This window comes from Chlamydotis macqueenii, chromosome 3, assembly GCF_036417535.1.
Source record: "Chlamydotis macqueenii isolate bChlMac1 chromosome 3, bChlMac1.mat, whole genome shotgun sequence".
NCBI lineage: Eukaryota > Metazoa > Chordata > Aves > Otidiformes > Otididae > Chlamydotis > Chlamydotis macqueenii.
This window is the reverse complement of record NC_141558.1, coordinates 17,560,250-17,584,669: the sequence shown is the minus strand read 5'-3', so window position 1 is coordinate 17,584,669 and position 24,420 is coordinate 17,560,250.

Genomic DNA, 24,420 nt, shown 5'->3' with positions numbered 1-24,420 from the left:
CAGGTCCAATCTACCACCTTGGCTTGGACTGGTGAGTTTGGTCCCTAGATGTCCACCACTGCAGAAATGCCTGCCACCAAAGCAGGGGAGCTCTGATAGAATTTGAGAGCCATGAAAATCTGTCAGTGTCTTACACAAAGAGATACCATCAAAGATCAGTTGTATCATCAGTGTACCTCTCTCTGATCCTAGTTGGAGTCCTAGAATATTCCTCATGGAATATTCCTCATGGAATAGTCCTGGATATTCCTCATGGAATTGTTGTCTTCCACTCCTCCCAGCTTTGGTCCTCCCATTTCATTATTTGGATTATGTTATCCCAAGACCTCCAGATGGCAGATAGACCTTAACAATGAAAAAGTAGTAGTCTGCTACCTGATCCACTGCTGCAGCATAGCAATAAGATACTGAGCGACATTGGCTTTCAAAGTGCTTGTGTCCTTTCAGAAGCAAGATTTTGGAAAATTGCAGTGATACAGCCTTGTTAGACGAGGTTAAAAAAAAATTGAGAATATGGTACAACTTCAGTACAAAACTCAGTCCACGAAAAAAAACTTAAATATAAACTAAACCTGAAATCCCATAAATACTGCAAGTACATTCATATTATATGGAAAGATTGGACATAACTGAATGAAAGAGACCATCCCAGAGATTCATAGGATCGTGAGAGTGAAAGTGATAAGAAAGATGGTATTGTATGCTCTGTATCTCAAATTTTTATCCACAAATAACTGCCGTCTGAGCACTCCAGCAGGGGGCTGTATAGCAAAATAACAAAGCCGTACTGTTGCTGGAACCTGTTGAGGTCACTTTTACACCTGACCTGTAGCAGGGAAAGAAAAGTCCTGTAGACAAATTTTATTTCAGAATTAGATTTTAACAGAATAAACTGAGATAGTCGATGCAGATTATTTTAGAAACGCAATGGTTGAGGATTTAATTGTGTCGTCGCAAGAAGGAAGGATTCAAATTCTTTTGTAAGAGTCACTAATACTAATCTGAACTGGTGAAATTAAATCCTGTGATGCAGTCCTAAGGAAACAATTAACTGATTGCAAATTATTAAAAATTATAAAAGTCCAGGGATTAGTCTGAGATAATTCTTGTGTTCCATATGTACTAGTGCCATAAAAAGCACAAGGGGTGAACACTTGTTTATTTAATGTAAAATGGCATTTACAAATGGCAGAGATACGGTGAATCTAGTGCCAGAGGGAACTGTTTTGATCCTGCAGTTTAACTTATATAAAGAAGGACAAAGAATTTAAAATTTCTGTTGTGAGGTAACTGTTTCTTGACTGTACATATTTTATTTAAAGATCTAAATAGTATTTAAATGTTAATAATTAGCCTTCATGGCAATAATTATTTTTAATGATACCTCATTTTTCTCTGAAAGAAACAATAAATGAAGTTCACCAAGGATGTAGTGATTCTGAACTGTTATATAGTAAGAGATATTACGTCTCCTAAGGAACTGAGTTAAAACCAAAGAGGTTTAGACAAAAAGTTCACAGTTTTGAGCTTTTCATACTTGATCAGAGTTCACACAGACTACAAGTTTTCATGTAGCTGAGTGCTAGCAAGAGTGGTTCTTATCTACTTTTAACCTAGAGCTATAGGGCAGTCAGCAGCTTCATGCAGATTCAAACACTAAATTTGAGATTTGCGCTCCACAGTTCCCTCTCCTCAAATTATAAAGAAGTTCAGTCACTTGTCACAAAGCAGTGCAAAGAAACCCTCCTCTTATCTTGTGACTTTGTATTATGGCCACTAATTATAGAGGATTACCATTTTAATTTCACAGTGTCAGTTGCAGTTTGCTACCTGTTTCCTGAAACCATTCAGCCATAGTAAACAACCACAATGACAGGGCTCATCCTCTGATTTACCTTCATCTGTGTTTTAGCTCCTTCTCAGATATAATAAGTCTGCTGACCAGACTTACCACCTCTTTCTGACAAGGAGAGGTGTCCATTCACAAAGCCTTGTTTGACACCATTTCCATACATAATATTTCCTTCCATTGTCTTCTGAAGCACCTAAAAATGTATGATGGGAATCTGTAGGTCAGATACTCTTTAGAAACAATGAAGGTGTCTGCAAAGGGTAAGGTTTAGAGAGTCTTCTTATTTGTGTGTGGAAAGAGGAACTGTTTATCCAGTGCATTCTCTCTGTCTCCAGGAGAACTGAGGGGCGACTACCAATCGTGCACAATCGTGTACAATCTGTACCTCAGGTAGGTTGGAGTCTAACTGCTGTAGCCTGCATCTACAACTCCTCCCTTTGATGTCTGTGCATCATGTTTCTCCCCTTACTGAAGATTTGCAGCCCTGATACACTTTTGGCAGGATGAAGAGGCTCAGGTCTGTGGTATATCCATATGTACCAATTAAGGCCAGGTAGATAATTTTTGAAGGGGAGAGGTGTGAACGGTGATGTTCATACACAGAAGAATGGATGATCACATAAACAGCACAAGTTCAATTGTTCACAGACTTTGTCATACAATTTGTTTTGAATTCTCAGAGTCAGGACCTTTCTGTCTGATTAAGCCCTACCTAAGCTTCCTGTTCCTCACACCAACTTCCTTTGTGAAATCTAGTTGTAATGTCTGAGGGGAGTAAAGTTTTAGGGCTGAAAATATGGAAACTTTTAAAATAACTCTATAAAAGCAAAATAAAGTTTCTTACTTGTTGACTGCGTTCAGCTTACATGCAAAGAAACATTACTTACAACTACTATGTCTACAAACTCCAGCTGGACTTGGAAGATCGTTACCATTTGTACCCTATCAACATTAATGAGGGCTTCTGAGCTCCAATGAGCCACTTAGTTACAATCAAGCTGGTTTTGATTAAGATACGAGATTTTTCCACTGCTTTTGATAGATTTCTACAGATATAATTGAATGGAACTTAGTAAACAATTCAGCTGAGCTATTGAACAAGAATCCATCTCTGTCTTTCTTAGGCATGTTGTCTTTCCAAGGCTAAAAGAATGATACACTGTTTGAAATGTGTATGTCATCCTATAAGTGGTATCTTTAGAAGATGTAAATGAAAGCAGTCAAACTGAAGCTGTTAAAAACACATTGCTGCACACCACCTGAAAAGCTGGATCACAATTTTCACTAACTCCAAACCACAAGTGAACAAAATTGCATGTGTTTTATAATTGATGCAAAAAAAGTATTTTGTGAAGTTGAAAGGAAAACTGGCTTCATCTTCATGTTGTGGTCTTTTTGCATGCTAATGGCTTTTCTTATATTCACCATTCTTCCAATTTTCTGAAAAACACATCTGGCTTCTTATAAAACAATCAATTATTGTGATTAAGAAGTGTACACTGTTCCTTAGAAAAAGAAAAAAAAATCAGAGATAAGGAAGTAGCACAATGGTTCAACAGGCACTTTTTACAGAATTCAGGTTCTCCGCATATGAAGGCAGAGAGGTAACTCAATCTATCATGCTGAGATAACCATCTAAATAATCCTGCGCAGTACTGAAAGAGGTAAACAATTCTTGAGAGCAGACAGGTGGTACAAAACCATAGCAACAGAAGGTCTGGACAATGTGGTACAAATGAAAACAGAACTCTCCATATGTATTGTTTTGTCCTCTGCCTAATGTAAAATTGTACTTTAGCTCTAGCATATTTAAAATGTAAATTAATTTCCTCTCACTTGCTGTGTCATCTCTTCATTCCTTGCACTCGTCTCCTCCTCATCTTCTGGTTGTGATCAGGATCTGGGCTCAAACTGTGTACCTCTTTCCCTACCAGAAAACCCTGGCCCTGCTTTTTCTCCCATCAGACCTGCCACACATTACTGTGTACTGCCAGAGTGGGTGCCAGGCTGCTAGATTTTCCTCACATGTCCCATATAATCAACACAGAGTGAAAAGTGCCAGCAGAGACTTACGGAGGAAAATTTTGTCCTCCTTAGTTCATCTAGTGAATTGATGATCTGGCAGCTCTCAGAGATATGTACTTTTCACCAGTTCCATCAGGATTTTAGGCAGATATGTCAAGAGGACTGTTTCATTACAATTTTAAATTTTGCATGCGAACTGTCTGTCTTAGGCTGTATTTACATTAGCATATTGGTTCAGAGCAGTTGTGCAGTCTTGAAATAACTCCCTCAGTCATCCCCACTTATTGCACATTGGCTGAGTTCACAGCTAGGTTTTAGTGTTTACAAACCAGATCCCTTCTGGAGGCTATGCTATAGGTGCACACCAAATGTGTACCCTTCATGGGGGTACAGGAATCTCAACCAACAATTGATCCTTTAGTTAGCTCAGAAACACATTCATTGTAGGGATATTCAGCGCAGGGCACCAGAGTAAATCTAGGCTGAATAAAATCCTCAAACTGCATACAGTACAGATTTAAACATCTCATACTGATTGCTTTAATCTATGCTATTGAGTTAAATTATTTGCTAATATAGTAATATCTTTATGCCAACTGAACTAGCACGCAGACTTTCCTGCCCCCTTCTACTATTTCATTACTCCTGCTTTTCTTCCATTGCTTCAGACTAGCATGCACCTCCCTTGACATTACTTTTCCTGTAATAGCTCTCTTTTATATTTTTCCCACCCAGAATCTTTCCATTTTAGTAATTCAATCCATTAGCAATTACCCAGCACATCTTTGACTAGCAACAAAAGTAGCTGAACGTAACTGTCTACAACTGAGCCATTGTCAAGGCTCTCCTTACAGTCAATAGAAAGAAATAGGCACTTTTAGGGTATGATTCATCTTAACTTACAGTAGACATTGAATATAGGTCAGATGAATCATGTCTTTAAAGTGCCTGCTTCTCCTTATTCACTATAAAGAGAGTCTAGCGCGACCAGATCAGATTTAGATCTCCACACTGCAGCCATCTAAGATCAGCTGGTTTTCAGGCTGTCTTCTATCTTTTCCAGCTTGTTTTTCCTTTAATATGAGTGGCAGTGAAAACCCTGCTATCTAAGTGACACTAGATAAAACAAGGGCCCTTAGGCACATGCTTTTCTGGGGAGAAGGGGGAGACTTGGGCCCTAAGTATCCAAACACATTTGCTGTAGTGTGAGAATGAGTGGACTAGCTTCCAAGCAACATATAAGCTAGATGATATTCGTGTTAACCTCTCTTGCCTGATTTAGATCACAGGAGGAACAGCTCACACTTACTGGTCTCAGCTGAGGTAACAAGCAGCAACCTTTATAACCCATCCAGATTCAGTGCTGATGTCTTCCCAGAGGAGACGCCTCTTTGGTTGTGTGAATGGCTGGCTTCCCCACCTCTCTTCCAGTGGAAAGATAGATACAATCATTAAAGTCATCGACGAACATTACAATATTTAATCACTATGAATCAGAGTATTCACCTCTAGAGGAAAATGAATGACTTTGAATTTACCCAAAGGTGAACCAGCACACTATTTGGATGCAAGTACGTGTCTGTCTATGAAATGAGAATTGGGTAGAGTGTGGGGATTTGGTTTCACATGCAGATTGCATTTACAGGGCATGTTGAGTACTTAAGTATTTAATAACAGAACAATTAGTTATTTACGCAGAGGACAATGAGACTCCTTTGGAAATATCCATCTCATTGCCATTAAAAGCAAATAAAGTGATTATGAACAGTGTAACCATACAATTAACTGATTAAATCCACACTCCTCTGTACCAGAACTGCTTTTCAATACGACTTTTATAATTAAAAAAAATAGGCTTGTACATGCTGACGCATACCTAAGCCTTATGAGCATAAGTGAAATTTTTAATTAAAAATGTATGTTTTAAGATAAAACAGCTTTCTCAAACACAGGATAATTAAAGAATAAAGCTCCTGACAGAGGTGTAGTGCTCACAAAAATGGCGTTGGGGAGAGGGGAAGGTAATTAAATGCCAAACTATGCTTAAGTATTTGAAAATTACAAAAATCATTTATTGTAAGGGTACTTCCATTCTACAGGTACGATTCTAATTATACTGCAAAACAAAAGACAGTCAACAAACTACAATGTTATGGAAAGGAAAGCAGAAGGGAGAAAGCAACCATGTTTCCTGTTTCCTGGAGATGTGAAAATATTGTATTGTTCTTGCTGTCTGCATTTTCCATGATGCATTGTTAGAAACATTCAAAACCCCCAATTCTTCACAATGCAATAAATTAGAAGACCTATGATTGAGAGATAAACACTCTGGACTCTAGGGAATTTTGGTTAAAATGGAGGCCATAGAAGGAAATATGATAACTGGACAGAGGAACAGCCTCTCCTCCAGACACCAGTTATGTGTTTGGTCAAAGAGTAGAGTATTTCATTTCCCAAGTTCCCTAAGGTAAGTTTCCATGCCATGTATTAAAAGTTCTTTTTTGTTAGAATGTATTTTGGTGTGAATAACTGAAATTCAGTTTCCTGATAAAGATGCAGCCTAAGGAGAAATATATTTTATGATTATTGGTTAAAGGCAAAAAAAACCCCACCAATTTTCAGTATTTAAACATCATAATATCCTCCCATCAAGCATTTATAAATATCATGTTTCCCAACAAAATAGATGTTAACACTGAAAGATCTAAAAATGATTATACACAACGCTGGCTGGATATATAATGAAACTCATTCATGCAATTACTTTTTTTTTTTTTATGTCTTACTGTATGTTTTAGTATAGTGACCAATCTAATCTAAATAAAGAATGAGAAGCACCAGAGTTTTGAAGGTGCTAAAACCTAGCAAGACACCAAACTTGTCAAGAGAGTGAATGAGAAACACATTCTAAGTTAGCTGTGGTGAAACTTAAGTTTTAGAGGTAATGCTGTTTTCCTAGTATACTCACTATAACAAAAGGAGAGTTTTGTAATTATTTCACGTAACAGCTTCAGGACTAATTAAATGCATTTCACAGAAAAGAATCATCAAATCTAGCAATGAAAGATGCACAATGTGAGAAAAACCTATCTCCTGACAATGCAGGATGTTTTTTCATAGAAGTATATTTTTTATCTATCAGTCAGTCTGTTTTAAATTTTCCAAGCAGTAGTACTAGAGATCGCCTGAAATGTCTAAGTTTAGGAAAAAAAAGAGCTAATAGCAAATTGTTTGGGATGTCTGATAAAATAATAAGACAGCTCAGACTTTCTCTATATGGAAAGCAGGCCTGAATTCCCAAAGAAAGTGAAATACATAAGTGGATTTTCAAAATGTGTGTCACAAGAATTTATATTGGTTGAGGAATGAGAGAGGTTTAGCGAATATTCAGCTGAAGAGCAGTTAGTCTTGTTTTCTGATAAGCTGTCAGAAAACAGCTTTATATTTTGAGCTTGGATGGGCCTAATAGTTTACTCACCATGTCAAGCATCAGTAAAACTTCATTCTGTCAGCAGTAGACTTACAGTGTGCCACTACATTTTAAAATGAAGAGTTGGCGTGAACTCTCTTAACCATAACCTCAGGCTCTTCCTGGAACTGTGATACACCCACGCCATGCAGCCTTCACTGAATATCATGTTAACACTCCTCCCCCATGCACGGCTGTTATACTGCATGTGAACAGCAACAGTCAAATATAAGACTAAGAACCAGCTGCACCCTATTATTCAGTTCACTTTCAGATTTGCATGCTCACCAAATATTCCCTCAGTGGGACATTCGTTATTTCTAGTATTTTACTTAGCACCAGTACAGAATTTCCCACTAAAATAGGTTTTCATCAGAAAGGACGTTTAGTTCTTGAAAAGGCATTGGATCGCAGATATATATTACTTCCAATGAATTTCCACTGAAACACAAGGGAATTTGGCCTAGAATTTCAGAGACTGCAGTTTCAAGACAGCTCCATCATGTTCACTGCTTTAAGTTCAGGCAAGACTTCCAGGGACTTTTCATGCAGAATTAAGAACTCGAACCCTAGAAGCCCCATCTCTCTGTTTTTTACCAAAAGAGCATGTTAGAACTTAGGGATCAAAAGGTCATGCTAAATGTTGAAAACAATTTTCTATCTTTTGAAAATCTACCTTTTTTTTTTTTTTTTTTTTTTCCCCAGAAGTGAAGTAGGCTTGGGACCTCATTCTCTGCCTCAGCTTCAGGAATGAAAATTCTTTGTTTGCATGATCTCTACTTCTAGAACAGGAAAAGATACATTTTCTGACTGATAGGACTTAAACTGAAACCGAAATTGTTGCTGAAATCTCTCAGAGACTGTCCCCTGGGAGCTACAAAGTTTGCTAGATTACATAGTTCACTACCCTTACAGTAAAGCAGTACTATAAACTAAATTATAAAGTCAAGGTACTTCCTGTAGCAAAACAACAATTTTATTTTTTTCATAAATCAGAACAAAAAGAATCTGCAAATTCCTAGGATTTGCCACTTATAAGGCAATAATATCTTTCAGCACTGAGACCAGTAGTAGCCAGGGTGACTTTTACATGTTTGCTTCCTTTTGGAGGACTGCTAAAGACACACGTATAGTGACAGGCTTGGAAGTCTCCTAAGCCATCAGCCTGGACACGACATCAGCTGGTAGGGCTCACAACAAAACTAATCACCTTCAGCTTACATCTGCTCAAACCCCACAGGAATTAATTTGACCACTGACACAGTCTGTGATCTTTCTTAGAAAGACATTAGAAAATAAAAGGGTTGGGGATAAGTGAAATTTGAAGGAAGGCAACAGCAAGAAAAAGATGAAGCCACAAAGCAAGTGAAGAAATAAAAACAAGAGAAAAAAGGGTAGGAGAAAGAGAAAACGGATCCCAGTGAAACGATAAATAGCACTGTTACAACGCAAATCAGCTACCTGTGACTCCCTAATTGACAGGATAGTCACATCTATTCCTACAGGTTCTGCTTTAGTTTTTGAAAATGGAGTAGGGCTTGATCAAGTTAATTGCTCTAGGGGATGAAATGAATGAAGGATATGAGTGACTTGAGAGAAGTAAAAATAAGGATTCAGTATACTACAGCATATGTATAGAGGGGGGGAAAGGGCAAGAGGAGACTCTGCAGTAGCATCTGTGAGGGATCATGCACTTCACCAAGTGCTGCTAATGGGAAAGCTGCAGTCTCCTTCGACTTCCTGTTAAATCCAAACCTGGCAGAAATAAGGTAAATGTGGTGAGCTCTGTTGCATAGTCATTAGAATCATATCATAATAATATCACCATACAAATACATCAGTTCTGCTAGACAGTGTAAAGAAATAGGAAGTGATGGGACAAGTGAAATGGAGTTACCTTGGGCCACAAATGCATCAGGGAAGCACTGTAAAGTCCTGAAACAGTGTTAGAGGCCTGCAGACCATCAGTTTCATCTGACTATGGTTCAAGATGCGTAGAACTCTTTAGACACACGTGCATACGTGCAACACACACAACACTTTGCTGGGAATTACATGACCATGGGAGACCAACTACCTGCATGCAAGATGTGAAATAAATGTCACTAATAAGGCAAGAGCTCTCATATCTGTGGAAATGACAGCTCACCAGTTGTGGCCTCCAAGGGCAAGACCCAGGAAAGATGCCCAAGCTGTTTGAGCTAAGATGTCTCTAAGTCAAGAAGCTGAGATCAGCATTTCTAGAGTGAGTGTCAGACCCTCCATGGGCCAACTCATCTTCTGGAGTTGTCTGTTTCTCCTCATTGACTGCAGAGGGAGTCTACCACCACACACATCATTTTTGGCTTATTGTTAGTAAGCAGCAAAGGCTTTATAGAAGGCCTAATCACAGAAGAACTCTTACACTGAGTAATTATAAGAACAAATCTACAGATTTGGTTTTTAATTCAAGAAACAGACTGTGGGAAATTATGGTAATTAATGAGTGATGTCAACTGGGCTGAAGGGCTCAAAGACTCATATGTGAGGCCTAGAATTTCTTTTTCAAATTTATGAATTTGTCTGTCATTCATTATGCAAGCAAGAAGAAAACATGTTACATGTATGTGGATAAATACTTGAGAAGGGATATTAGAGGTAAGCAGAGATTCTATAGGCAACTGACAAAAAGACTGAAAATGCGTATCTTGATAGACAGATCTTGAAGGTAAGAAAGCAAAGGGAAAAAGTGAGAATTGCCATAGTATAGCTGAGTTACATATCATAGCAAAAATTAAGACCAATACCCTCAACCATATAAGCAAGAGGAGCTGGCACGTGTGGGACAATATTCTTAAAGAGTGACTGAATGATTGAAAGCTTTCATAAATACAGCACAAAATGTAGGAACCTACAGGTTCAACTTGAGTGCTGACATAAAGCTAAGAGACACCATCAGTATGGAGGAGAATTGGAATATCACAAAGTAGAAGTGTTATATTGACCCTGAGGACTGAGCTAATAGAAATTCATGAATTACCTAATTAATATGACATACGGAAGCTCCTGCAATTACAGATTCATAACAAGAATAATTCCTGTAAGGTAGGAGCTCTTAGGTGTTCGTGACAGCAAAGAGAAAGGTCAATGTGATCATTTCAGTATTGATCAATCAGGGATTCATCTGACTCAACTTCAGATGTCTACAGTGTAGACATATTTCCCCTAACAGCTCAACCCAGCCTGCTTTTGCAGTCGAAGGAGACAAACAGGCACTTCCAGACATTATTGATCTGACCTTTTTCAGACCTTTACTTCAGAATGAGATGAATCACTTATTTCCCTCTATTGATTATGAAAGAAGTCTAGACAAGTGCATGAGTTTAGGATGTCTATACTGCAAAAACGCTTGCAATGAACAAGGTATGTAAAGCAAATATGAGAAGTAGAAATGCAATATTCTGGTATGTTACTCAAGATCTTTCTCTCAAGTAAAGAAATTATTAAGTTTTTTTTTATTAAACAGTATGAAAAACTTTATCTGGAATATCGTGTAAAAGCTTAGTAATTCACATTCCAGGAAGATACATTAAAGCTGTTCATAAAGAGGGGATAATGGGATGATCTGGGGAAAGGAGAGATTACTATGTGAGAGGAGATTACAGGAACTTGTATTGTTTGGTTAGCAAAACAGCCTAAGAGGAAATATGATTGCTTTCTATTAAAAAAAAAAAAAGGGTAGGGTGCAAACCAGCAAGGGAAATAATGCTGCCAAAGTCAAAGGCAATGGGTACAACACAGCTGGATAGCTCAGTTCCCCCCTTCGCTCCTTTATGCTCATTGCCTGCTCATCTGCTCATGTGCAATATGTATTCACTTCCAGGACCTCTTTGCGAAAAAAATCAACCAGTTCCTATCAAAACAGAATGTAGGAACACTCCAGTATCCCCAGCACATATACGCCACAGCCCAGAGTATGCAATATCTACTCCATGCCATGGAAACACTATTCTGTAGGCTGCAACACAGTCCTCACACTTTTAAATATGATGAACCAAACCACCCCCACAGACAAAAACAGTCACTATGTTTTAGATGTATGTGAGTACCATATGGGCAATATGGTGTGGATTGGGTTCATCTCTCTACAGAGGATTAGCCTTGAATATCAACCAGTCTACACTAGTCGGGCCAGGGGACCAGGGATCACTCTGTTGGATGGGTGTGCCTAGCAATGTAGCTGCAGCTGATGTTGGAAATAGATGAGTATAGAAGGGCCATGGGTACAGCATGGCCATTAAGAGGTTCATGATAGACGTTAAATAGTTTCTAATCATCACAGGAATGAAGCTAAGAAACAGCTTTTCCACTGCTCCCGTGTGGACAAGAAACTAATCAGTTTCAAAAGGAAGCTGATGTGTTTTGTGATGGGGGGATGATTTTTAGGCTGGGTCTGAGCTGTCATGTCCTTGTCCATGAATCACCTATACTTCCAGCAGATACTACTTTTATTTTCCCCTCTAGTATGTGCCAAATGGTGTCTCAGAGGAATTCTTCAAGTGCAAAACAGAGTCTAGTTCACTTTTGCATCATGCCCTTTGCAATGATGTGTGCTTTCAGTCCTATTTTCCTATATACTATGTTCCCACTTGCTAGGAAGTTTTACAAAAAGCAGTCCTTTCTTTTTTTTTTTTTTTTTTTTTTAATGTGAAGAGCAGTCTGAGAGGTTCAAAGAGTCTCAGATGCCAAGAAATCAGCCCTCACCTAATTAAGAGCTCATTTGCTCCAAATAGAATTGCTACAGTGAGCTACAGACTCTTTCTGATCTGCTTGGAAAATACCTTTTCTGATGATGCCAGATGAAACACCATACACAAGATTTTTTTCAAGCACATATACTTGGTTCTCTTTCACATGTAATGAAGACAAAAGCTCTATCTGCACACAGATTTTCTGAATATCTAGCCATATGCACTTGTCTACATCTATATACACAGAGACACATATATACAGGCTATATTAGCAGTCCACGAAGAAGGTGAGCAAAAAGTAACATATCTTTCTCCCTTTTTTTTCTTTTGCTTTCCTTTTTTTATTTCCTTTTCACTATTCCTTTCTTCTCTATTTTCTTAGCCATGTTTCCTACAACCATAGAGTAACAAGGCAGTTAAGCACACACTTGACACTGTAAACCTATTTAGCGAATATACAGAGCAAATACTTATGCACAAATGCAAGTTCCTAAACACACAGAGCAGTGCACATTTTCTAGGGCAGGCTGAGGAACAGTAGCCCTCCTCCTTACCTCCCCTCTTCTCATCATCCACACTGTCCTTCGCAGCATATTCCTATCAAAGCCATGTGCTGTGGTTGCAGTAACATGGAAGCATGCCCTTCCCTGCTCACGCTGTAGCTTACTGAACAGTCAGCTTGACAGTTATAAGAATCAGCCGAGGCTCTGGATGTCAAAGAATCACAGTGCCTTACATTTACTGTTTTTAATTAATAGTGTCTGGGATTTACCTGCAACTGTCACAGACAAGCCCCTACTAATGAAATCTGAGCTAGTGTCAAAAAGGAGAGGACTCCCTTAGTTTGTTTATCACCTCATTAGCAAAATTAATTAACAAAAACACTTCACCATGACAATCACAAATTAATCCCCAGGATATCTACCTGTAGATTTTGGGATGAAACCTTTTCTGGAAGGACTATTTTGTCTGGAATTTGAAGTTAACTCAAGCACTAGCCCCTTTCAGGTTTTCATTTTCTATGTGCTCGCAAGGCTATAAGGAAGCTCTGTAAATACTTGGAAGCATTTGATGTATTCACTGTCTGCAATATTTTGCAAAGATTTTTCAGGATCGTGCATTTCAAACACAAGGATAACATTCAACAGTATAAAATCTTCAGGAACTATTAACTTCAAAATGTTATACTCAGAAAAATATTTACAATCTTCTACTTAATAATTGATAGTGTGATGATAACACAAAAGCAGAGCAGAAATATATAAATTATGGATTCTCTGGCCACCCTTAAAAGCAAAGCAGAATTACGTTGATAAAATGAAAAGGAAACCTGAAAGTAAAGTCAGGACTCACACAGTAAAACCAAACAAAAATGTGTTAATTAAATGCCAAATCAAACTGGTGCATTTTTTAACAAGATTTTAGGTCTTGCAATGATTTGCTTATTCTGCTAAACACAAGGAAAGGAGTTTCACAGCATGGGAGCTGAGAAGAGAAACACCCTAAAACCGACATCATCTATTTAACAAACAGAGCTGGGAAAAGAATTTTTATTCAGCTAATAACTAGGTGTTGTTTTATTTAACTAGTGGCAAACGTGCACCAAAAAGAAATTGAAAATATTTCAGTTTTACTGTCTTATTCCCAGCCTCTTACCATTCTGTTCTGTTCCAAGCATTTTGGCAGCTGGCAAGCAGTGAGCAAATGCGAGTGACGTTCCAGAGAACGGGATGACCTTGCCACCAGTAAATCCATGTGGACAGGTTGGAAGAAAGCTCATGTCTACAGGGCAAGACAGACAGATGACAGTTTTTTCCCAGGGTAAGACAACTCACTTGGTGGACACAACAGACAATCTGGCTACTGCATCTGTAATCCAGATGGTCATTAGTATTTGAGAATGGCTCACTATTACTAAGCCCAGTCTAGTTCATTTAATGTAGATGACCTTCTTTGCATCACCTCCAAACCAGACAGTCACTTCTTGCCTAGAGGACTTCCAGCTTTAAATATGATGAGCATTAAAGAATGCTACTGCATGTAGATCCAGACATTTAGTTTATGCTGGTATTTGTGCAATGTATAAAAAGTCTATCGGGAATAATGCATTGTATTTTGAGACATACCACCACATCCCATGACATGTTTCCAGTGTGCACAATTTAGGTATAGCAAGGGTTTGGTTTTTTTTTTGCTTTGTTTTTTTTGTGAAACCATTTGAAGTTCAGATTTTCAAGTGATAAAAGTGGGCAGAGTTTCTCTAAGATTATCAGCTGAAGAGCTGAATCTTAAAGCTCTATTTTTAAAACCACACAGAGAGCAAGCTTTCAGAGGGCTGAAAGAACAAATATGAGAAGACTGGATGCAAAATAGATCGCAGTCTTTTCTTGAATTTTAGATCACTACTGCTTGCAATTAAAATAAGTATTATGTTTTGGGCAAATAAGATATTGTTAAAATATTTGGGAAGAAATTAAAACAAAATCTACCTCAACTTATTCCCCTAACAGTTTTCTTTGTTTGTAGGTAAAGCAGAAACGCAACGTGGAGACTAAAACTCTGGAATCCTTTTTCTTTGTTTTTCACTGATTTTATGGTTCATCTGAACAGTTCAAGTATTTAAGCAGATTTGAGAGGGTATACTCTAAAATATTTCTTTATTCCTGCAAGCATTTGTGCATGTTTTTCTTCACCCTTGAGATGGGAGCTAAGATTTTTTTTTAAAGAGTAATAATTGTAACTGGGTCAGTGTTTACCGAGTACAGTGTAAACATATCAGAGAGATGTTGCAGACGTCCAGAAGGTGATATTTATCCACTTGCACAATTAGGTGACACATAAAGTGTCCTAGAACGGGTACCCGAAAATTTAGAATCTTGTGTTTGCCATTTATTTAAAAAGCACTGCTCACTGAATTTAAGTGAAACACTTAAACCCACCCAGAAGAAATCTCACCTGATTGAACACTGATCTTGCTTTCTGTCCTTCCTATTGCAAGTAGGCTACTGTATCCAAAAGCACAAAAGATTCATGGTACTGGAGAGAGGAAGAATAAGTGAAAAGAGTCTCAATGTATAGCCCACTGCCAGGAAAACCCTGGAAATGAGGAATCCTAAGTTCTGTTCCTTGCTTCAGGGATGACAAATGTTATTTCAACTACGAGTCTTTGGATGTTTGGGCAACCTAGAATGAAGTCTGAGTGTGGCTCCATATCTCAGTTACCCCTCTCTAGAAAGCAAGAAGACTTTCCTTCTCCTGCTCTTTATTCTCCTTTTGACACCCAAGAACAAAATCTCTATACACCTAATATCTGTTCTCAGAAAACCCTCCTGACTGTAGTTACCTACTGAGTTCACAACCCCATTCCCAGCAAAGCAACGCAGTGCAGTGGCACAGCTGCCACCTCCCTGTGTCAGCTGGGCTCATTGTCAGGCGGGAATGTCCCGGGAGGCATAGCTGCTGTTTGTGTTTCTGCACAGATGGGCATTTCTCTTCCTGTCCCGGCGTTTGCTGGAGACCCTGAGTAGGGGCTGCTGTGGGGTGGACCCGAACCGTGATGTCCCCCAGCCATCCTTGTCCTCTACCATCCCTCTCCAATGCCCTTCAGCTGGGGAGCTCTGCTGTCTGTACTGAACACTGGCACTAGGGTGATCTCCACAGCCCTGAAACCTTTTGCAACAGACACAAAAACCCCTTATACATTCTTAAAAGGTCAGCACAGAAGTCAGTGGTATCAGCAAGATGAGGACATTCCCCAGCTGTCAGGGTTGCATATGGAAAAAAAAAAAAATCCACAACCGTTGAAAAAATAAGTGAAGTACTACAATGCCACTGGATTTCATTTCACCTCTCTTTGCATCCCTGCCTGGTTTTCTGTCAGTGTTTCTAGAGTTTCAAGAGGGGGAGCTAGTTAGCTAACAGAGTCTAGGTTGTTGCAAAAACTTCCTTGACAGCAGTCCACAGCTTTAACATTTTAGGTGAAACAGAATGAAAACCGAGTTCGCAGCTTCAGACTCATCCCTGAGAAGCACTTTGTACGGCATCGCTACCCCTGCTCTTCCCATAAACCTGACTGATTACTGACGATATTACATAGACACAGCATGAAAGCTGGTTATGTCTTGACAAGCGAAAAAACATAAATAGAATTTTTAATCATGAGACACACAAATGAGCTTGTAAATAGCTTTAGAATGTATAATACACAGATCTAAATAACCAAGGGAATATAAACTTACATACAGAATGACCTGTGACTGAAATTCCTGCATCAAAGATTTTAACATAGTACAGAATTTCGCAGAAGAAATGTCACAGAAAGAAAGTGGCTCATATCTATGCAGACGAGGACTTTTGCTCCTAGCAAGACAAAATGCATTCACATCTTCTTAAGAAACACGGAGGAGCCCTGGCCCTTTGCAGAATGTTGTACCAGTTTGCTTGTCACATGGAACGGCAAGTAACTTTTACAGTTCTTGCTGTCTCTGAGTTTTCAGAACAAAGATCAAACATAGTCCCTTTGTGTGGTTTGTCTCTTCATTTGCTCTTCTTCTTCCTCAGTTACAAACTCCCCACCCACGCACACACCTGTGTGCTCGTCCGCCCTGAGGTGTTGTCAGTGGCAGAGCCCTGACTGCGGCTCCTCCCTGGGCAAACATTCGCACCAGCGTGTGGCATGTGCTGAGAAAGGACGTCACCCCTGTCAAATGGCATGCAAGGCTTTGTGCAATATCACTGTCCTGCTCCCCAAATACCATATTCTGCTTTTTTTTTTTTTTTTTGGATATACTCTTTTCATTGAAAACAATTTGGCAAAATTGCCTGTTGTTACTTCAGTTGCTGGAAGTATTCAGCAGGCTACAAGTGTTATGCTGCATTCGTCCCATCCAACTCAGTCAAGCCAGGCAGTTCAAATGGTGAATGACTTCTATAAGCCCTTCTTCTCACCAGGCTCTCGCTCTAAACATTGAGACCTGGCAACAGTGGAGCTGTAAAAGGCCCATGCTGCGCTCTGAAAGTCACACATGGTGACTCTTGTTCTAAAATCATGTTTATTTCTCATTCTTGCTACAAAGCAATACCGTGACAGGTCAGGTCCCGTTGCACGTAACCGTTGCCAAACATTGACTCCATTCTGCTTTGTTCCATTTCTGACTCTAGCTTTTCTAAACAGTGTTTCATGGCCAAAATCATTTGCTGAGCTGAAGCAAGTAGCATATCACATTGCTGTTGTTAATGTCTCTCCACAATTCTGCAAGGAAAATCTCCCAGAGTTAATACATTAACTCTTATTTTTCTGTAATACTGCCTTCCATGAGGGGACAAAGCTTCTGCTCCAAGAAAGCCAACCATATTCTGGGCTGCATCAGAAGAAGTGTGGCCAGCAGGTTGAGGGAGGTGATTCCGCCCCTCTACTCTGCTCTTGTGAGACCCCACCTGGAGTACTGTGTCCAGCTCTGCAGCCCACAACATAAGAAGGATATGGACCTGTTGGAGAGGGTCCAGAGGAGAGCCATGAAGATGATCAGAGGGCTGGAGTACCTCTCCTATGAGGACAGGCTGAGAGAGTTGGGGCTGTTCAGCCTGGAAAAGAGAAGGCTCTGGGGAGACCTTATAGTGCCCTTCCAGTACCTAGAGGGGGCCTACAAGAAAGCTGGAGAGAGACTTTTGACAAGGGCATGTAGTGGTAGGATAATGGGTAATGTTTTAAATGGAAAGAGGGTAGATTTAGATTAGACATAGGAAGAAATTCTTTACTGTGAAGATGATAAGGCACTGGAACAGGTTGCCCAGAGAAGTTGTGGATGCCCCATCTCTGGAAGTGTTCAAGGCCAGGTTGCATGGGGCTTTGAGCGACCTGGTCTAGTGGAAAATGTCCCTGCCCATGGCAGGAGAGTTGGAACTGGATGATCTTTAAGGTCCTCTCCAACCCAAATCATTCTATGATTCTATGATTCAGTGGTAAAACTGATGCTATTTATATGCATCCCTTGCTAGGAATGAAAAGTTGCAGTCAGTGGAATCACTGTCATTGATTTGTTTCAAGTCTTGACTTGGAATTGCAAAGCTATTGAGTATTCTATGAATATGAGGAAAGTCCCAGGAAACTCCAGGATTTCAGCCTCTGGAAACATGAACTAATTTTTCTTTTGTGCTCGCATTATTTTATGTTGTCATTTTCATTCTGTTTTGAACCTTACGATGTAACTTTTTTTTCTGCTTTACATATCAACTGCTTTACAGATCAGCCTTCCTCACTTAGACACATGTCAAAAGAGAGTAATACCTGATTGTTACTCACAGAAATGACAATATTTTTGTATGCTTGCCAACAAACTCCACTCATGATAAGTTGTAAGCAAAGAAGATCAGTTCAGAACAATCTGAACAACGCTAGCCCCTATAGTCATTGCATCCCAAATGCCATTGTGGCTCCCAACTGAAAGCATGAAAGGTGAGGAAGCTTCCATTACCCCTTAGTTCTCCTTCACAAATACTAGTCACTAGTGAAAAATCCTAATAATAGGAAAGATGGGGAGGTATGTTATATGACACCTGTGAGAACAATAGTAAAGCAATAGTAATTTAAATAAATTGCAATAGTAAATAAAAATAAATATTACTCCCTTTTAAAGTTTTTTAAAGTTTGCATTTTATTTCTGGTAACAAAGGATAATTGTGTGCTTGCTGAGGGTACTCAGTGATCAGTGTCTAAGGCGATCATGGTGTGTTGTAGGCTTGGAAGATGCAAAAACACTGATGCAATTTTATTCGGGTATGATGCTTAAGCTTGAGAGTGCTTGGTTCTCCTTGTGGACTGAACATAATCCTGGTCTTCTATCTGTTGATAAAATGCACGGTTGTATTGTTGTCCATGGGCACTTGCATAGGTTCTGGCGAAGAGGCAGGAGTCTACATTTATCCGACAGACACTTACCTACTGGACAGCCAGGTGGATTGTATGATAATGTTTTTAAAGGCATTGCAGATGCAGAAGCAGAGGGTAACATGGATAAGCTCTGAGCCCAAAGGGAAGCATGTATCAGCAGAATCTTTGCAGATTGCCTTGTGAGTAGATATACTGATTTTAATCACTTTTGCATGGCAAATTCCATCATTGTGGTTGCACACCATGGTTCACAGTTATGAGGCAAACTCTCCCTGAGCCTTTTATGAGTTTGAAGTAGAGAAGTAATCTGAATTCTCCAAAACTTTCGTGAACTAGAATTTAATATTGCTCCTACAAACATCAAGTTATTGTATTGAAACCAGTATGTCATTTCATTTGCTGTTAAGAGTTTCCTGCTTTGGGAGAATAATGTTATCAAATTGCGTTGAATGATTTCTTTCAAGATATAAGATAAAGTCCATCAAATCATATTGGTTTATAATTATTTGGATAGTGTTTTCTGCCTAGATGGAGGTACTGAAAGTATGAAATTAGCTGGCAGTGGAGGCAGAGATAGAACTCACCATTCATTGTCTCCATGGATAAAGCCAAGATGTCTCTAGGTTCTGAGCAAAGGCACAGTCCCTGTGCTGTTCAAAACATGAAACCTCTGGTGAATTTGCTTAGCACTTAGGAGATCAAATTTTTTCCACTCTTTGGGGTGGGAAAGGCATGTCTATATCTGCTCCTGAGCTCCTCCTTCCCTGCCTCTAATCCTTGTGCTAGCCAAATAAAGTAGTCACTTATAGGCCAAGAAAAGAGTAGCATCCTTTGTTCACAATGTAGTGTTTCAAGGTGATGTCAGCCCTGGCTTCAGAAAATAAAACTGATGGAACAAAGAAGAAGTGAAAGCACGACACATAGAAAGGAATAAACTTTTGGATGATTCTGTCTCCTTCTTGCTATATAAAATGATTCGTGAATTAATTCTCAGTCTGCATGGCAGCAGCATGTAGAAGAAGGATTTGATAATAAAATAAAGCAGAGCAGCTTCTAAGGCCAGGTTGCTGTTTTTCAAGTCTGGGTCCCCCAGGAAGACCTGTGTGACGTCATGAAGAGAAGGCTGGAGTCCCCACTCTGCTGGTCTCTCCTAAGACAGACTGCTCCAGGGTTGTTCGCCACCCTGTGCCTCACTTCTGCTGCACTTGCCACAGTCAAAGAGCAGATGTCATAACACATAGTCCACTAGTCTGATTCGCTTCAGCAACTCCTCCATATTTATTCTATCTTGTTATCTAGTTAATTATCTTTTACCACCACATTATCATTGTCTTCTGTGATAAAAAGACAAAACTTAGTAGCAGCATTTAAGATTCCCCAACAGAATCTTTACTCCTATATAGAGATTTTTGTAACACTTGTGTTTTCTTGCTTTCTATTTAGATTCCATGGCTTTTACAATTATATCAGAATGGGGCCATCAACTGAACAGCAGTGAAGTTCCTAGCTGAAGTCTACAAGCTTTGTGTGACTTGTTTACCAGACTTGTGAATTCTGGCAAAGAGGCAGCTGTAGATTTTCAATTAAATTAACAGATTTGCACAGAGCCCTAATACCTGACCTGAACTGTTCGCTAGTAGGAAAATTACTGCATTCCTCTGTTAATTCCTTACCTTTCTCAGCTTTTAATAAAGGCAGGTAAGAACAATTGCTTTTAAACCTATGGGCTACATTCCTTCCACTCCTGTCATGAAATTTTCATGAGGCAGTTCAAAAGTTCTTCTACAGAGCAGTTTGCTTGACCATAGAGGGGCCATTTAGAAAATCTAGTCTAGAAAATCCAACTGATCTGTGGTGAACATCTTAAATACCAGGGAGTTAAATATCATATTGATATGTCTGAGTTGTGAACATGTCAGGATGTCATGCCTCTTAACTGTTTCACCCAGAGACCTTCTTTGTACATCAAGTGTCTCCATGCAGCTCAGGTGTGCTTTCTTTAACTTTGAGATTTCTGCTGCTCTGGAGGAGTCATGATCCTCCGCGACCTTAATTACCTCCTGAACACACTTATGCTTTGCCTGCCTAGCCTTTACCTATTAACAAGATGGCTGAATTCCCCAAATAAGTCAAAAGCCCACTGGTATTTTGCAGAGTCCTTCACACCGCATGGATCCTAAGAAGCAATCTATGGGCCCAAGTCTTCATTTGTGGTTCAAGCTGAGTAAAAGAGGATGATGGGAAAAGTCAACCCTTCAGATGACACTAGCATGGTTACAAGAAGACCAACAGTCAGTCCTTTAGTACCTTTTGGATATGGAGTTCGGAAGGCAGCTGGCTATTAGTGAAATGTCTCCTGGAGCATGTTTGTAGGTACAGTACCAAATTTCCAGCTGCCTGGGTGGCATTGCACTAATTGCCAACTGGCATTTGGACTATGCACACAAAAGGTGTCTTGTGACTGCCCGTCAGTGATGTCACAGCTACGTCAATAACCTTCAGTAAATACACAAAGTCTGACTTTTATCCTTTCCCTTACAATTTCCATTACATAATACCTGAGAGACTCTCCAGGCATTGCATTTCTAAGGCGATTAGTGCATTTCTTGAGAAGCTAATGTCACTTGGCCTCTGGCTCCATGCCTCAGAGCTCCACAACTGGTGCAAGTATTAACCATCCAAATGGCACCGCTTGTTGTGTCTGCTGCCTAATCAAACTGCTACATAAATGTCTTAAATGCAAATTGCTTTAGAGCCACTCTAAACGCAGGAAAATATTGCAGAATAATTAGAAAAAAAAGGATTTTCCCCTTCTTATTTCCCAATAAAGAACATGGGAAGCCTCCAAGCCAAAGTTAGTTTTCCTGAGAATTCACAATTAAAATCTTAAGTCTTCTCTGTGTGATAAAAAAATAGTTATTTTCTTTCTCATAGAGTGGGATTAAATCGACCATGTTTACTATGCCTCCTTATAGACCATACAAGCAGACCAGAATCTGGAGTGGCAATAGTAAAATCTCAGAAAGAAATAACGTGTTCACTAACTGAAGTGCTGGATGAGTCTCTGCGGTAGCAGAAAACAACATATTCCATTTCACTTACTGCCAAAAATATGTACATAAAAGCAATGGGACTAGCATGCTGTTTCAGCTCAGCTATGGGGAAAAGATCTGCAGTTTCCTCATTCTCACAGCCACCTTTCTGCCCTCAGTCTCACTGCTTCAGTTAGCACTGGGTTTGCTGTGAGTTGTCTCGTCATGGGTGACAGGTTCACTGGGGCGAGAGGTGCAAGATGAGATTCACGCTGGCTGACTTTCTGGGATGCAGAGGTCTCATTGTCACTGGCAGCAGTTCTGAGGTAGAGGAAAACACAATGCATCATAACACTTGGGTCTTTGAAAGGTGGATTCGAATGTATTATAGTACAAGAAAGTAGCTGGGGAATTTATTAACCATGATTTTAGAAAATTGAAACTCTGCTTCCTAAGGTGGTTTCTTGCTTTTTAAAAAGTCAGATCTGAGTTCAGTGCTCACTGACTGAATCTTTATTATGAACTAACAGCAGAATCTCATGTCATAAAAGAAGTGTTTTTCTCATTCTCGTTCCAAACCTCTGCTAGCTCCTGAATCGCAAATTTAAGCCTGGAGAATACAAGGGTTTTAGGTATGGAGGAAAAGAAATGAGCATTGATCTTGTATAAGAGTCTTCCATAGCATGTACTTTGAAACACTGATGCTTTTTTTTCCCAATTTTGCAATTTTTCACCTTCTGTTTTTGGGCCTGCAGTTTATATTTGCATAGTACACGTTTCACAGTGAGGATATTCATTTCAGTATTTTAACCCTTTCAATCTCTAAGATCTACCACCAGCTAGAACCAGCAAAATCAACTACCACTTTGTGAGATAAAACTCACTATCATGTTTTAACAAAGAAACAGAAGCTGAAGACTTCAACATTCTCAGTGATATCTCCCCAGGGGCCTGGTTTTCTCCAAACTTTCACAGAGCACAGTGTGCTTGTTGCTGGATGCAATGCCATTGATTTTAACATAGGGCATTACATGTATGCAAGCATTACATTCAGTAGCAAAGTCTCAAAGGATTAGTCTTGCTTTTTAAATGAGTCAACGCTAATCATTTCAATCTGTTTGTTTCTTGGTCAATCATATTAAAATAATTGTTCATTTATATTTTATTTCCTTAATGCACTGTTTAAAAATTATATTATGTTCCAAGATAGTTCTAAGATAAACCTATTTAAGATAATGAACCTAATTCTTCCTTTTGTTTAGCTCTGCTTAATGCTCCTCTGCCAGAGATAATGCCATTTCGTAGGTGGCAGCTATTAAATACAGGGGTACAGGGATTTGAAATGAAAAAAGCCTTCCTGTTGCTAGCTGCTGGTATTGTTCCTCTTCTGCCCTTTCCTCAAAAGTTTTGCCATGCAGACCTCCTATGGAACATGCTTGAGGAGCACAGCGTTGCACTGGCAAATTTACTACTCTCTGTTCTGCACTGGATTTTTTTGTTTCTTTGCAAGTGGGTATCCCAGTGGTTACAGATGCAGCAGGCATCCTGATACCCCGGTGAGCATGTAGTATTGCCATGTAACAGACAATTGTAATATTTAGAACATAACCAGAACAAACTCACCTTAAAACAGTAATTCCCACTTAGCTGAAAGGTAATTTTCACCCAAGGAAAGGTGGAAGGTTCAGCTGGCCAAAAAATTCTGATCAAATATTATTTCTTTCTTTGAAGCTTTCGATATTTCATAAAAATAATGAGCTTCACTAAAAATCTGTTTGCCTTGCATCACCTGCGTCCTCTGTGCAGGATTTTTCCATTCACAGAGGAGCCCAAATCTCCCCTAATCCAGAATATCAGGCAGCCACCCAAAAAAGCTGCCTTTAACACAGGTTGCTCAGGGCTTCCCAGGGTTTCCCAGACCTGCTCCTCATGTGAGCTCCAAAGTCCTGAAAGTCAGACAGCAAAGCTGATCTAGGTGTCAATTATACCAATTTCCTACCATCTCACCAGGCAGACTCACTCTTCAAGGTTTTATAAGTCTGTGACAGTCAGCTAAGAAAACGCAAATATTTCATTCTTTTCCCTTCTTTTTTCTTTGTCAGCTCTATTACAGACAAAAAGCAAGCAAGATTCATTCCTTGTGAAAATCTAATAATCACAATGTGTTATATTATGATAAAGAAATTAGTCTTCCTGGTCTAGTTTAGATCATTTACTTTATGTTCTCCTCTAATTTGTCACTGTTCTGCAAATTAATATATCCTAAAATCATTGAATCATAGAATAGTTTGGGTTGGAAGGGACCTTTAAAGGTCATCTAGGCCAACTTCCTTGCAAGGAGCAGGGACATCTCCAACTAGATCAGGTTGCTCAGAGACCTGTCCAACGTGTTCTTGAACGTTTCCAGGGATGGGGCATCCACC